We start from the raw sequence: 13,335 nt of genomic DNA on the forward strand, positions 1-13,335 counted from the left end.
ATATTGAGAGAGTTCTAGAGATCTGTAGCATAAAACAATGCTGAAATAAATTAAAGATATATTAAATGAAAAGATATACACTCTTTGTGATTGGGAAGACTCAATGTTTTTAAGATGTCTACTCTTTCCAAGTTGATTTTTTAGTTAATGAAATCCTAATCAAAATTCCAACGGGGGTGTGTGTGTGTATAAATAGGTGTTGATTATAAAATTTACATAGAAATTTGAAGGACCTAGAATAACCAAAACCACTTTGAAAAAGTAGGACAAAGTTGGAGTGATTACATTACCTGATTTCAGGAATTATTATATATCTACAATAATCAAGACACTGTGGTGCTGGAGTAACAATAAACAAATAGAACAATGATTAAGAATGGAGTCCAGAAATAGGCTATATATATGATTGTTAATTTTCTTCAAAAGTACAAAAGGCAGTTAGATAAAAGATAGTCTTTTCAACAGTGGTGCTGGACCAATTCAATACCAATAAAAACACTCTAACGCATACTTCATATTATATATAAAAGTCACTCAAAATGGATCATAGTCACAAATGCAGCTAAAAGTATAAAACTTCTAAAAGAAAACAGGAGAAAATCATACTGTGTAAATTTGAATGAGGCAGATATACCCCTAAAAGCATACTCTCTAATAAAGATTAAATTGATAAAATGGACTTAAAATTAAGAACTTCTCCTTTTCAAAGACAATGTTAAGAGAATAAAAATACACATCATGGCTTGGGAGAAAGTATTTCTACTTCATATATTTGATAAAGGACTGGCATCCAAAATATATAAAGAATTCGCACAACTTGATAATTAAAAAACAAGTAACCCAATTAAAAATGCACAAAAGATATGAACGGACACTTCAACAAAGAACAGTTGGCAGATAAGCACACGAAAAGATGCTCAACATCGTAAGTCAGTGGGGAAATGCAAATTAAACCTCAATGGGATTCCACTTTATATCTCTTAGAGTATCTAAAATTGAAGGCTGGCCCTGCCAAGTACTGGCAAGAAAGTACAGCAAGGACTCTCGCACACTGCTGGTGTGGATATGGGATGGCACAGCCACCTTGGCAAACCGTTCGGCAGCTCCTTGGAAAGGTAAACGTATGCCTACCGTACGGTCCAGCCGTTCCACTCCCAGTTAATTATGCAAGAAAAGTGAAAGCACATGCTCATGGAAAGCACATGCATGCTGATAGCAGCTTTATTTGTAATAGTTCTAAAGTGAAAATAATCCAATAATTTTATTGACCAATATCACCCCAATAAGTTTAATTAAAATGGCGAAGTCAAGGATCATATAGCAAGGACTCATGGACAAAACCAAAGGGGAAGAGCTGAGGGAGGGAAGGTGGGAGGGGGCAAGGGAAAGAGGTGGGTGGGAGGCAGAGACAAATGTATTTAAAAAGTAAATAAAAATAATAATAAAAACACTTACCATAAAATGAAATTAAAAAATAATAATCAAAATATGCAATAGATAAACAAATAGTGGTATATACCTGCAATGAAATAGTACTCAGCTGTACAAGTACTGAACTATTAATACACACAGCAACATGAATGATCTCAAATTTAATTATTTTAATGGGCAGAGGCAAACAAAACAGAGAACATACTATATGGTTCTTATGTATATAAAATTCTAGAAAAATCTCAACTAACTCATAGTGACATAATCCAGATCAACAGTTGCTAAGGGTTGGAGGATGGGCAGCAGAGAGGGGAGAGAGGAAAAGATTACACAGGGGCATGCGGCAAGATTTTGGGGTAACAACTTTGTTCATTATTTTGATTGTGGTGACAGTTTCTCAAATGTATACATGTCAAATACTGTCAAACTGTATACCTTAAACATACGCAGTTTATTAAACAAGGAGGGACCGCCCCCCAAAAATGGAATTATCTCCTGGAGGGCAGGCCCCTTGCAGTACAGGCTTCTCCTGCTAGGTGAGTGTTCTGGGAACCCATCTCTATCTGTGTACCAGCTGGCATTGTGGTGAGAGGCTGTGTCCGGCTTCAGTGAATTTCTTTGAAGACTTTTCCAATATGTTTGCCCATTTCATGATGGGTGATTTATAAGCGCACCTGCCCACACCACACTGAACGGTCAGCAGTTGTTAACCAAATGCGGCATGACCTCTATTCCCCACCCTCCCTACTCACCATCTCTTACTCCAAGAGATTTTTTTGTTGTTTCCTAGGATGAAAAAAGTCCTTAAAGGGAAATGTTTTGCTGATGTGGAAGAGATGAAACAAAACAAAACAAAAAAACAGCAGAAGCACTAAAAGGTATCAAAATCAGTGAGTTCAGAAACTGTTTTGGGCAGCGGAAAAAGTGTCTCAGTATGTGTACTGCATCACATGGAGCATATTTGAAGGTGACTAAAGTTTAAAAATACAAGAATAAATACACAGTTTTTAATAAATAAAGTCCTTTTTGGGGGCTCCCTGTCGTATACCAATTATTCCTCAATAAAACCGTTAAAAGTTTCTGGAGTTTGCTGTTCTCCTTTTCTATTACCACTGTCCCGGTGAGACCAATCATCTCCGTCCTGGCCTGGCCCTTCCTTGCTGTCCCCTCTGTTCCATTCTCTGCATGACAGAGAATCGCAAAGCGATCTTCAAAGCACATAAATCTATTTGTATCACTTCACTGCTCAAAATTCTTCAAATTTACTCATAAAATAAAGATCCAAAGGCTTATTCTTGCCTTCAATGCCCTCTCTATTCTTGGTCCTGCCTCAATCCTACTCTCTTTTCTATCTTGTTTCCCCTCTTTTAACTCTTCTGCTTTCTACTCTTGGAACTTGCCGAAATTGTTTCTGTCAGGGGGCCTTTGCACATGCCAATTTCTCTTGCCTGGGACTCTGCCCTTCCAAGTGAACTTCTAATCTTTCTTTAGCCTCCGCTTCAATGTTACCTCCTCGAAGCACCTTCTGATGCACCAGGCTAGGTTAGGTCTTGGCCTACGTCTCCCTCACAGCACCAACCCCCCCTGTGTAAACAGCTATCAGTGCAATTTTTTGTTTTCTATCTGTCCCATCTTTGTGAATGCCCATCTCCCAAGACTATTAGCTCAAAGAGAGTAGGAACTGTTATGTACCGATGCCTAGTACATTGCCTAGTACATAGCAGGCATTCAGCATTTGTTAAATAAATGATAGAGACAAAACTGGGACTCACTTCCTGACTCAGCACTTACTCCCTGACTTCCAAATTATGTTTTTCTCAATCCACTCTTGCAAAATCCATCCTTCTGTAACTGACAACCAAAGGTACTTTTCCTATAACTACTTAGGTCTCAAACTTTAAGAATTAAGAAATGTTGTAGAGCCACACCTTAAGTATTAAATACTTTAAAACCAAAGTATTGGACTTAGAAAAGAAAGGTTAGCAATGTGAAACACAGTTGAATTGGTATGTGTTTTTCTTTTTTTTTAAACCAGTCATGCTCATTTTAATGATACAATTATTCTGGAAGTTACACCCCAAGAGAGTTACAAAGTTAATTAATAAGACAGTTAACAAAGGAGGAAACTGACTGGAGAGGAGGCTAGAGGGGCAGGACCGCCTAGGAAAAGAAGTCACAGCTCCTTGCTAAGGGCTGACAGCTAACCGGGCACTGCCATGTTTCCAGCAAAGCGGTGGCCTAGATTCTCAGTGAGGCTGCGTGTGTGGGGCTGGGGAGATCCAGATCGCAAACATGGCCGTTTTCCAGAGCAGCTTCCTAAGAAACAGCCTACCTTCCCCTCCCTTTCACTCCCCAATTTTGTTTATAGACTCCCCTTAATTAGAGCATTTCAGCATGGAAGCATAATCCAATCTGAAAGAAAATTTCCCTTGAGAGCCATCTGTCAGAATTAGACTACACTTAGCCACCGGACAGTGAGGCTGGGTTGTAAATACCACCGACTGCCTCGATCCTCCAAAGGCTCAAAACTCATTTGCCAAGCAAGCAAATGCCAGTCCAGGGGACGAGGCTTTCTGTCAGGAAACTGGCTCTCTGTTTTGGACAGTTATGCCTCCACAGGTAGAAGATTATTAAAAGTGGTTGCAGGGGGACATTCTACCTGCCCAGCCTCACCTTTCTTCAAAAATGAAAATGTCGTCCTCAGCAACTCTAGTAAGTCTCCTTTAGTTGTTCTAGGTTTGCAGGAGGCATTTTTCATGGAGCTAGATTTTCCCCATGTGTTCAGCTGTTGGAGATATTTGACTGCATGAGAGGAGACCAAGTGGAGCCCACTCTGGCTCCCTGTAAAGCCAGCCCCCTTCTCAGGAGCACCCGGCTGGCCACGTACGCCCCGCTTTGGTACCCATGCCAAGGCACCGCCGACGCTTACCTAGGAAAGGAGTGTGCAGGGTCGGGGTTGCGGGGTCGGGAGGAAGAGGGTCCCTTCTCTCTTTCCTCATCATTTCCCTCCACCTCAGAAGTCACCTGATCCAGGGTCTCTCTGTGTCCCCATCGCCCCTTTCCCATTGTCCTGTTCTGTCACACTGCAGAACACCCACTGTGTCCAGGCCAGTGCACCCACCCCTTAGTTGCTGTGAGCGTTGGCTGCTCACAGCTCATTGTTGCATCCCTGCTGGGACAACTCACCTCGGCAGATGGGCGCCACCTGAAAAATAACTGGCAAGTTATACCCTCTCTCCAGGGGTGGCCTGCAGCCAGTGACAAAGGCAGGGTACAGAGGAAGCCTCTGTCTCGGATGGGATACCTCCGCGGTGCCTTTTGTGCTCCACAGCTGCCTGTGGGCTCAGGCTCAGGGCTTCCCCTGAAGCCCCATCTGTGCCTGTCCTGCTGCCCTTACTTCCTTACAAATTTTACTTGAAACCAGTTCCTCAATAAATCACCTGCATGAGTCCCTCTCAGCCTCTGCTTCCAGGGAATCCTGCTTAAGTCCCACATGTTATATTGGCACCATCTTCATTTCAGTCTTCCATTCATTCGTTCATTCATTCATTCAAAAAGCATTTATTGTCTACCTTTTAGGTTAAATAATGAAGTCACAGACTTTGTCTTCAAGAGCCTCTAGCCTAGTGGGATAGGCAGGACAGATACTCACAAGTGAATGTGGTACTTGCTATGACAAGCTATGCAGAGGACACTTTAAGTGCTCACAGGGACACCTAACCTGTTCCTGGTAGATACAGGAAGGGCTTGCTTAAGGTGACGGTGAAGCGTAGGACTTTGAGAAGAATAACATTTAATTACCCAGAGAAGAGAAGTGGAAATAAAAAGGTCACTGCAGACAGAAAATAGTGTGTGTACAGAACAAATACATGAGTGAACAATGATAGGGAATTAGATGGAATAACAGAGGGAACTGGTTATCCAAAATCTATGGCAGACATTGCTATTGGATTCTGGTCTTCCCATTTGCTAAGCCCTTAATTCTTCTTAATGCACTAATTGGCTAGCATCAGAATTGGTCCAGATCAAAACCCTTCGCCATACCTTTCGCCCGTAAGTTTCTGTTTATCTTCAACTACAAATCTCCAAATCTCCAAACTTTCCTGTACCTGCTCCCATGCTTTTCTCATCAATTCCTACAACAAAGGAAATGTCGTTTATCTAAAGCCAGCACATGGCCTACATTTCAGACCCTGTCTCCTACCTTTTTTTGGGAACTTGGGAACTTGCTCTATTGATTATTGTACCTCTATATCTGTATCTTCAAACTCTATATGTATTGACTCTTCTCATTAGATATTTTTCCCATTCAATTAAGTTTTCATTTCCCCCCTAAACATGATTTTTAAATTTTTATTAATTTATTTTTCATTTATATACAGTAAAATTGAGTTTTGTTATATGGTTTTATGAGTTTTGGCAAATGCAGAGAGTCACGTAACCGCCACGACTGCAGTAGAGAAGAATTCCACCACCCCTCCCAAACCCCCCTTGTTGACCCCTTGTAGTCAACTCGGCTCCTCACCCCCAACTCCTGGCAACAACTGATTTGCTCTCTTTCTCTAACGTTTTGCCTTTTTTACAATTACATGAATAAGCGGCCCCCAACCTTTTTGGCACCAGGGACAGGTTTTGTGGAAGACAATTTTTCCATGGACAGGGTTAGGGGAGGATGGTTTTGTGATGATTCAAGTACATTATACTCAAGCTCACCCTCCCGCTGTGTGGCCTGGTTCCTAATAGGCCCAGACTGTTGCCACTCTGTGGCCCAGAAGCTGAGGACCCCTGATATAAATGGAACGATACAGTATGTAGCCTTTTCAGTCTGGCTTCCTTCGCTGGTCATAATGCACCTGAGACTGATTCATATCATTGTGTGTATATTATGCACACATTGTTTTCTTCATTGTTGAGTAGTATTTCATTGCATAAATGTAGCAGTCTATCCATCTACCCATTGAAGGACACTGAGTGCTTCCCATTTTTGGTCATTATGAATAAAACTGCTATAAACATTCCCATCCATATTCATAGAGACTTCTTTTTTTTTTTTTTTTGCCAAAGAGACACTTTATTATACATTTCTTCTTTTAAATCACAAATTAAAATGTCCTCTTTTTAGCCTTTAAGGATCTTTTATTTTTTTTAATTGCTGCAAGTACAGTTTTCTCCACTTTCCCTCCACCACTTCTCCCTGCCCCACCCATCCCCTCAAACCTACCCCGCTTTGGCTTCTTTGTCCATGTGTCCTTTATACATGTTCCTTGATGACCCGTCCCCTATTTTCCCCCATTATCCCTATACCCACTCCCCTCTGGTTACTGTTAGTTTGTCCGTTATTTCAATGTCTCTGGTTATTGAAATACTAGCCATCAGAAAGTTGGAAATTAAAACCACAATGAGATACCACTTCACACCAGTCAGAATGGCCATCATAAACAAATCAACAAACAACACATGCTAGTGAGGTTTTGGAGAACAGGGAACCCTAGTACACTGTTGGTGGGAATGCAGACTGGTGCAGCCACTGTGGAAAACAGTATGGAATTTCCTCAGAAAACAAAAAAATGGGACTGCCTTTTGACCCAGCAGTTCCACTGCTGATACTATACCCTAAGAATCCTGAAGCACTAATTCAAAAGAACCTACACACCCCAATGTTCATAGCAGCACAATTCACAGTAGCCAAGTGCTGGATGCAATTTAAGTGCCCATCAGTTCATAGAGATTTTTAAAATAAATGTGTTTTTATTTCTCTTGAAGTAAAATTTTCTTTGAAAATTTAATGTTTTTCAAATTTCATCTAAAATAATCAAAACGTAGGTAGACTGTAGAGAGAGGAGTATCAGCACGCCCTGCTATCGTTTTTGAGCTGGGGTGTGCCTCCGTGTATGCGCACAGTGACCCCAAGAGAGCCAGCCTGCTTTCTCAGCTTTCCGCCCTGTCCCCTTCTTCGTGAACCCCAAGGAAGAATAAGAAAATAGAATCAGAGGTTGATCTCATACTTCAATTTAGTTGTAAAAACCTTTAACAAAACATTAACAAAACAAATAGCTGAATACACACACACACACATACACACTCATGTAAAGCCATGTATGCAAAAAACAATACATCATGAACAAGTTGGATATATCCAAGGAGTACAGTTTTCACCAAAATTAGAAATAATATAATTTATGACATTAATATTTGAAAAGAACAAAATATATTAGCTCAATAAATTCAGAAAAATCATTTGATAAAAATCCAATATCCATTTAAATTTTCAGTTTATAGCCAATGTCCCATTTAGTAGTAAAAATTCAAAGCATCCCTTTTGAGACAAGGAACAAACGAAGGATTGCTCTATTGACCTCTGTAGTGGAAGCCCTGGTACGTGCAATAAAGCAAGCTAAAGGGACGTTTTTAGGGGGAGAAATTAAAAATAAAAGGAGAGGAAGAGACAAACTGTCCTTATTCATGCATAGTACGATTGTCAATATACAAAACTCAAACTCAAAAGAATCTGGTCAATTTATTAGACTTAGAGTGCACAGATTACCAAGTGCTGGAGAGAACACAGACCAATGCACTAATGCTAGCATCAGAATTGTACTGCTGCTGGGATTGCACTCCGGTCAAACCACTCTGAAATATATATATTTCTCAACTCCATTCCTAGGTATACATACCCTACAGAAATTCTTCACCTGTTTGCCAAGAGACATGTACAAAAAGTATACATACTCATAGATGGAGAGCAGGATGACAGTGGGTGGGGATGTGAGGGGGTGGAGGGATAGAGCAAAAGGAAAAAGGACTCATGGACATGGACAACGGTGTGGCGATTGCTGGGGGAGTATAAGGGGGCTAAATGGTAACGGAAAAAATACAATAAAGATTAATTTAAAAACAAACAAACAAACAAACAAATAAATAAGGAGTTAACTCCCCCCCTCCCAAAAAAAAGGAAAAGAAGAAGAAGAAAGTCCATGTCCTCTGCAAGCTGGGTGATGGCTCTGGAAAATCCTCTCTGTGATGGGACCCGCTGCTGTCCACGGGCGCCCTACCCAGCCTCGGGATGTGACGGCAGGGTCCAGCAGGTGAGGGGCAGAGCCCGTTGTGGGTGCATATCTGAGTGCGCCACCTTTCAGAACCAAAACATGGTTTTTATAATGCACAGCATGGTATCGGCTAGTGGGGACAACTGTAATAGCATAAACAATAAAGTACAATTGAAAAAAAGTATACGTATAGTAGCATTGTTTAAAATAAAAAACAAATTAATTCAAATGTCCACTGATAAAAGACTAGATAAATAAATAATGATATACCATTACAGTGGAAAGATAAAATACTTCTGCCCCCCAAAAAAACAAACAAAAAACAAAAAACCAACTCTACGGTATGTATATAAACATAAATAATTCGGTACAAATGCTGACCATATCAATTTGCAAAAGGATTGTAGGATGAAATTTCTTTCATTTAAATTTCAAAAATAGGCAACACTGAACAACCTACTCTTATGTGGTAAAATTATTTTAAAAACAAGGGAATCACAGATATGAGATTCAGCATATTGATGATCTCTGGGGGGACCGTGGGGACGGAGAAGGGACACACGGAGCTTCAGGGAGCCTGACAATGTTCTCTTCAGTTAGATTCTGGATTGACTGATGTACATTTTGTTATTTTTTAACCATATCTATACATTATACATACTCTTGTATGTGTCAGACATTTCAATTAAAAAAGCAAATGCTTTGTCCTGATACCTACACTATGAAAAAAGCTATCCAAGTCTCTTTGCCCGGGACCTGTAGCTTTATTAATTCCTTCTTTCAGGTGTTCTGTTCTGCAGTTCTATCACTTTTCACTCGCTCTGAACAATCTAGACATGAAGTGGGGATAACGTGTCTGAGGGTGGGATTCGGTGGGCTCCCATGGAGACAGACACAGCCCATTAGACCTCAGTGATGGCCCACTCCATGCACATCTACATTGCAGGAGGGAATGTGGCTTCGCTGTTATCAGCTGGACGCCAGGGCTTTCCATGGGCTTCTCAAATTGTGGGTCCCTTAGGATCCGTTACCCAACCAGCCTTAGGGTTCCCAGCACCACATCCCGTGGTGAACCAGAGCTGCTCTTATCACAGGCACCAGCTGGCGAGAGCCCGCGTGAGCATCTTTTGCCAACTCTGCCTTCCGTGACGTCACATTGGTAGATTCAAATGAGCCCCGCTGGCAGCACGGACACCACAGAAGTGAGCAAATGCCAGAAATCAGGTCCCTTTTCTATCCCTCCCACCCCAGCCAGTTGTTACACGTCTACCAGGACACCACTGAATGTGACATGGCCATACACAGTCAATGGTGAGGAGCACGTGTCCTGGGCTTCCCTGAAAATTTATATCGTCCCCTGAGTGGTTCCAGGTATCTACCGCGATCAGGTCTAAAAATGGCCCCAGGGTTCTGGGGACAGAACAGGGAAGTTCTTAAATCAGCCACTATAAAACATTAGACTTGGCAATGACTCAGAAAGTCAAACTCTGATGGAAATGTAAGGTTTTAGAATTCCTAACATTAAAATAAAATCTGTGCTGTTGTAAGCTATACCATTTCCTTTCTTGGCTTTCTTGGCAGTGGATCCATGCTGGCATAGGGGGAACCCGTGACTGCCATTGTTGCCGTGAGAGGAGGCTGGCATCTCCTCCAAGTGAGAGTCAAGTGGAGACGGGCCCAGGTCCCACAGAAAGTCTCTGAACCAGCTTCTAAGTGAGCCGCCAGGAGAGGTTCCTGAAGTGCTCAATGCCTACTTGCCAGAGAGCCAGTGATGCGTGGGGAACGCAAAACATGCCAGAAGCCCATAAAAAAGAATGAAATATTGCCATTTGTGTCAGCATGGATGGGCCCAGAGGATATTATGCTAAGTGAAATGGGTCAGGCAGAGAAAGACAAATACCATAGGATTTCACTTATATGGGGAATCTAATGAAGAAAATAAACAAATAAAATTTAAACAACCTCACAGACACAGAGCAAACTGGTGGTAACCAGAGGGCAGGAGTGTTGGGGGACTGGAAAAAGATGAAGAGACTAAGAAGCACAAATTGGTAGTTACAAAGTAGTCACAAGGACATAGGTAAACCATAGGGAATATACTCAATAATATTTCAATAACTATGTATGGTGCCAGTGGAGGTATTGGAAATACTGAGGGGAACACTACATAAAGTATATGATTGTCTAACCACGCTATGCTGTACACCTGAAACCAATACAAAATAAAATTGAAAGAAAAAATAATAAAATTAAAAGATAAAACTGATGGGTCAAAATAGATTGGCATAATTTTCAGAGGTTACTCTGTACAACATCATTAGGTAAGCTTTTGCTTTTTACATTATTATAAAGATTGACTTTAAAAAATAAAGTGTTTAGCCCTGGCTGGTGTGGCTCAGTGGTTGACTGCTGGCCTGGGAATCAAAGGGTCATTGGGTCTATTCCCAGTCTAGGGCGCATGCCTGGATTGCAGGCCAGGTCCCCAGCATGGGGCATGCAAGAGGCAACCACACATTGGTATTTCTCTCCCTCCCTTCCCCTCTCCAAAAACAAATAATTAAAATCTTTTTAAAAGAAGTGTTTATGGGTTAAGCAAAATAAATAAACAAACAAATAAATAAATAACCTAGGAGTAGAGGCACGACAGCTAATATTCACCCAGATCATTCAACTCATACCTCTCCCTTTTTTTGAGACCTTCCCCCAGATGCTATCTTCTCTCTTATGGGTTAACGCATGTCCCACAAAGGTGCATTATACCACTACTAATTGTTCTTGCTTCAGTAGATGAGAGGTTTAATTAAACTATCATTTTTACATTCAATAATTGCTATGTTTTCTTCATGGGAAGGTGTGAGAATTAATTTTTATTTGACTGCTAACATTTATGAAACTCATAATGTCCCTGGAGAAATAAAGAACAAAATTTTAAAAAATTAGTTTATAGGTTCTGCACTGCATAACACCTGCCAACCAAATGAGGCCCAAAGCCTCACCAAATGAGCCCCTCATAAGGAACTTCATTTTATTCAGTTATTGCTTACTAATTGTTTCACTTCCAAACACCATTCTAGAGGCTCGGCACATAGTAGTAGCACACAAGCCAGATACAGTCTTCGCGCTCACAGAACTGTCTAATGGAGAAGGAAATTGACAAATAACATAAAAGAAGGTATGATCAGGAACGCTAGAAATAGAGAGTGTCATGGAAGCAAAACCCAGAAACCCCTCTCCTAGGACAGGGCTCAGGTAAGAGTTCTCTGAGGAAGTGGCGCTTAAGCAGGGATCTAAGAGCTTCGTATAAGTTAGCCAGGGAAAGAGGAGAAAGAGAAGAAAAAAGGCATGCATGATGATTCTGAGGTGACTTTTCATGAACTGACTGAGCTGGCTGTTGAAAAACTTAGTCCTCATTCCTATTTGGCTGTTATCCAGCTGTGTGACCTTGGCTGAATCTCCTAATGGCCTTCCACTCAGCTGTATGTGCCAAATGAGGATTTTAGATTACAGGACCTCTAAGGCTCTTTGAGGCTATTCAATCACAAGGCAAACATATAATAAATACATAGATTACTATTCAGTTAATGTAAGTAAAAACAGCTTTTTGAACAGGCTTTGAGCAATACAGTATACAGTGTTTCCAGTAATAGGTTGGATGTTAACAGAAACTCCTCCGGCTAAAAATATTGGATTATAAAATCCTTTTTAATGCATAGCAAAGCTGATGGGACAGAAACAGTAAAAAAAGCATAAATCCACAGGGGTAAGTAAGCTCTGGAGCTGGAGCCTAAATGGAGGAAAATTTGAGTCTCTTCTGCTCTAGTACCCAGGTTTGAGGACTGTAGGAGAATCCTACATATATCTGGAGTCCTAAAGATTAAGGGTCATGTTTTTAAAGGACAAATAAAAGAGAACATCCACTTTGCATAAGTAGACGTGGGCGATCCATTCTGTCTTGAACTTGTTCTGGGTAAAGCAAGAAAAAAAAAAAATCCCACCATGCCAGTTTCTAATCTCTAGTACAAGCCTAAACTTACACATTTGGAACCTATATTTACCCTCCCTCTGTTGTCCAAAAACTGTCAAGCTCAAAGTTCAGTTTAAAGTGACTGCAAGTTGGTAGTGCACCTAGGCATCTGGTGGAAGCAGTCGCAAATCATCTCTGAAGGAATGCACTTTAAACCCAGGGCTTGGAAACGTCCGCGGCCCTCCTCATTTACAATGTCCGCACCCACAGATTCCAGTATCAATCCACCTTTGGTTGAATCCAAGTATGCAGGACCCACGGATACTGAGGGCTGACTAAGAGAGTTGAGAATCTGCAAATTTTGGTATCTATGGGGGAGTCCTGGAACCAACTCCTCACGGATAACCAAGGATGACTATACTGACAAAATTCCAAAACAGATGAGCTTACAATCATAAATCGCTAAATATAAGTGACAACAAGGCATGATAAGTTATGCAGTGGATAGAAATGCCAAAGAAAAGAATCAGAGTTGCAAAGGTTATAGCTATTGGAGTTATGAGCAACAGAATACATACGTATATGTATATATGTGTATATATGTTTATGTACATATATACATGCATATGAACATACATATGTATGGAAGGGTAAAAGAAATAGAAAAGGGAGCTGAAAATATGTTGAAAAAAAAGAAACTATCATATATGTTAAGCAAATGTGAAAACACATCAAATAATACTTCTACAAATAGGAAGAGAAAATGGCTCAGAATTTTCCAGCACTGATAAAAGGAAACAACTTCAGATCCAGGAAATACAATAAATTTCAGCCAGGATAAATAAAAAGAAATGCCCGCTTAGCAATGTTATAGTTAAACTACAGAACACTAAA

At 40.7% G+C, this 13,335-nt stretch overlaps 1 protein-coding gene across 1 annotated transcript in view; it reads right to left on the minus strand.

The window, feature by feature from the left end:
- SYT9 (synaptotagmin 9) overlaps window positions 1-13,335 on the minus strand; it is a 171,520-nt gene that overhangs the window by 88,413 nt on the left and 69,772 nt on the right. The gene's annotated exons all lie outside the window — the stretch shown is intronic.

The sequence above is a fragment of the Pteronotus mesoamericanus genome, unplaced genomic scaffold (genome assembly GCF_021234165.1).
Source record: "Pteronotus mesoamericanus isolate MK-2021 breed Mesoamerican mustached bat unplaced genomic scaffold, CSHL_Meso_final contig_1189, whole genome shotgun sequence".
Lineage (NCBI taxonomy): Eukaryota > Metazoa > Chordata > Mammalia > Chiroptera > Mormoopidae > Pteronotus > Pteronotus mesoamericanus.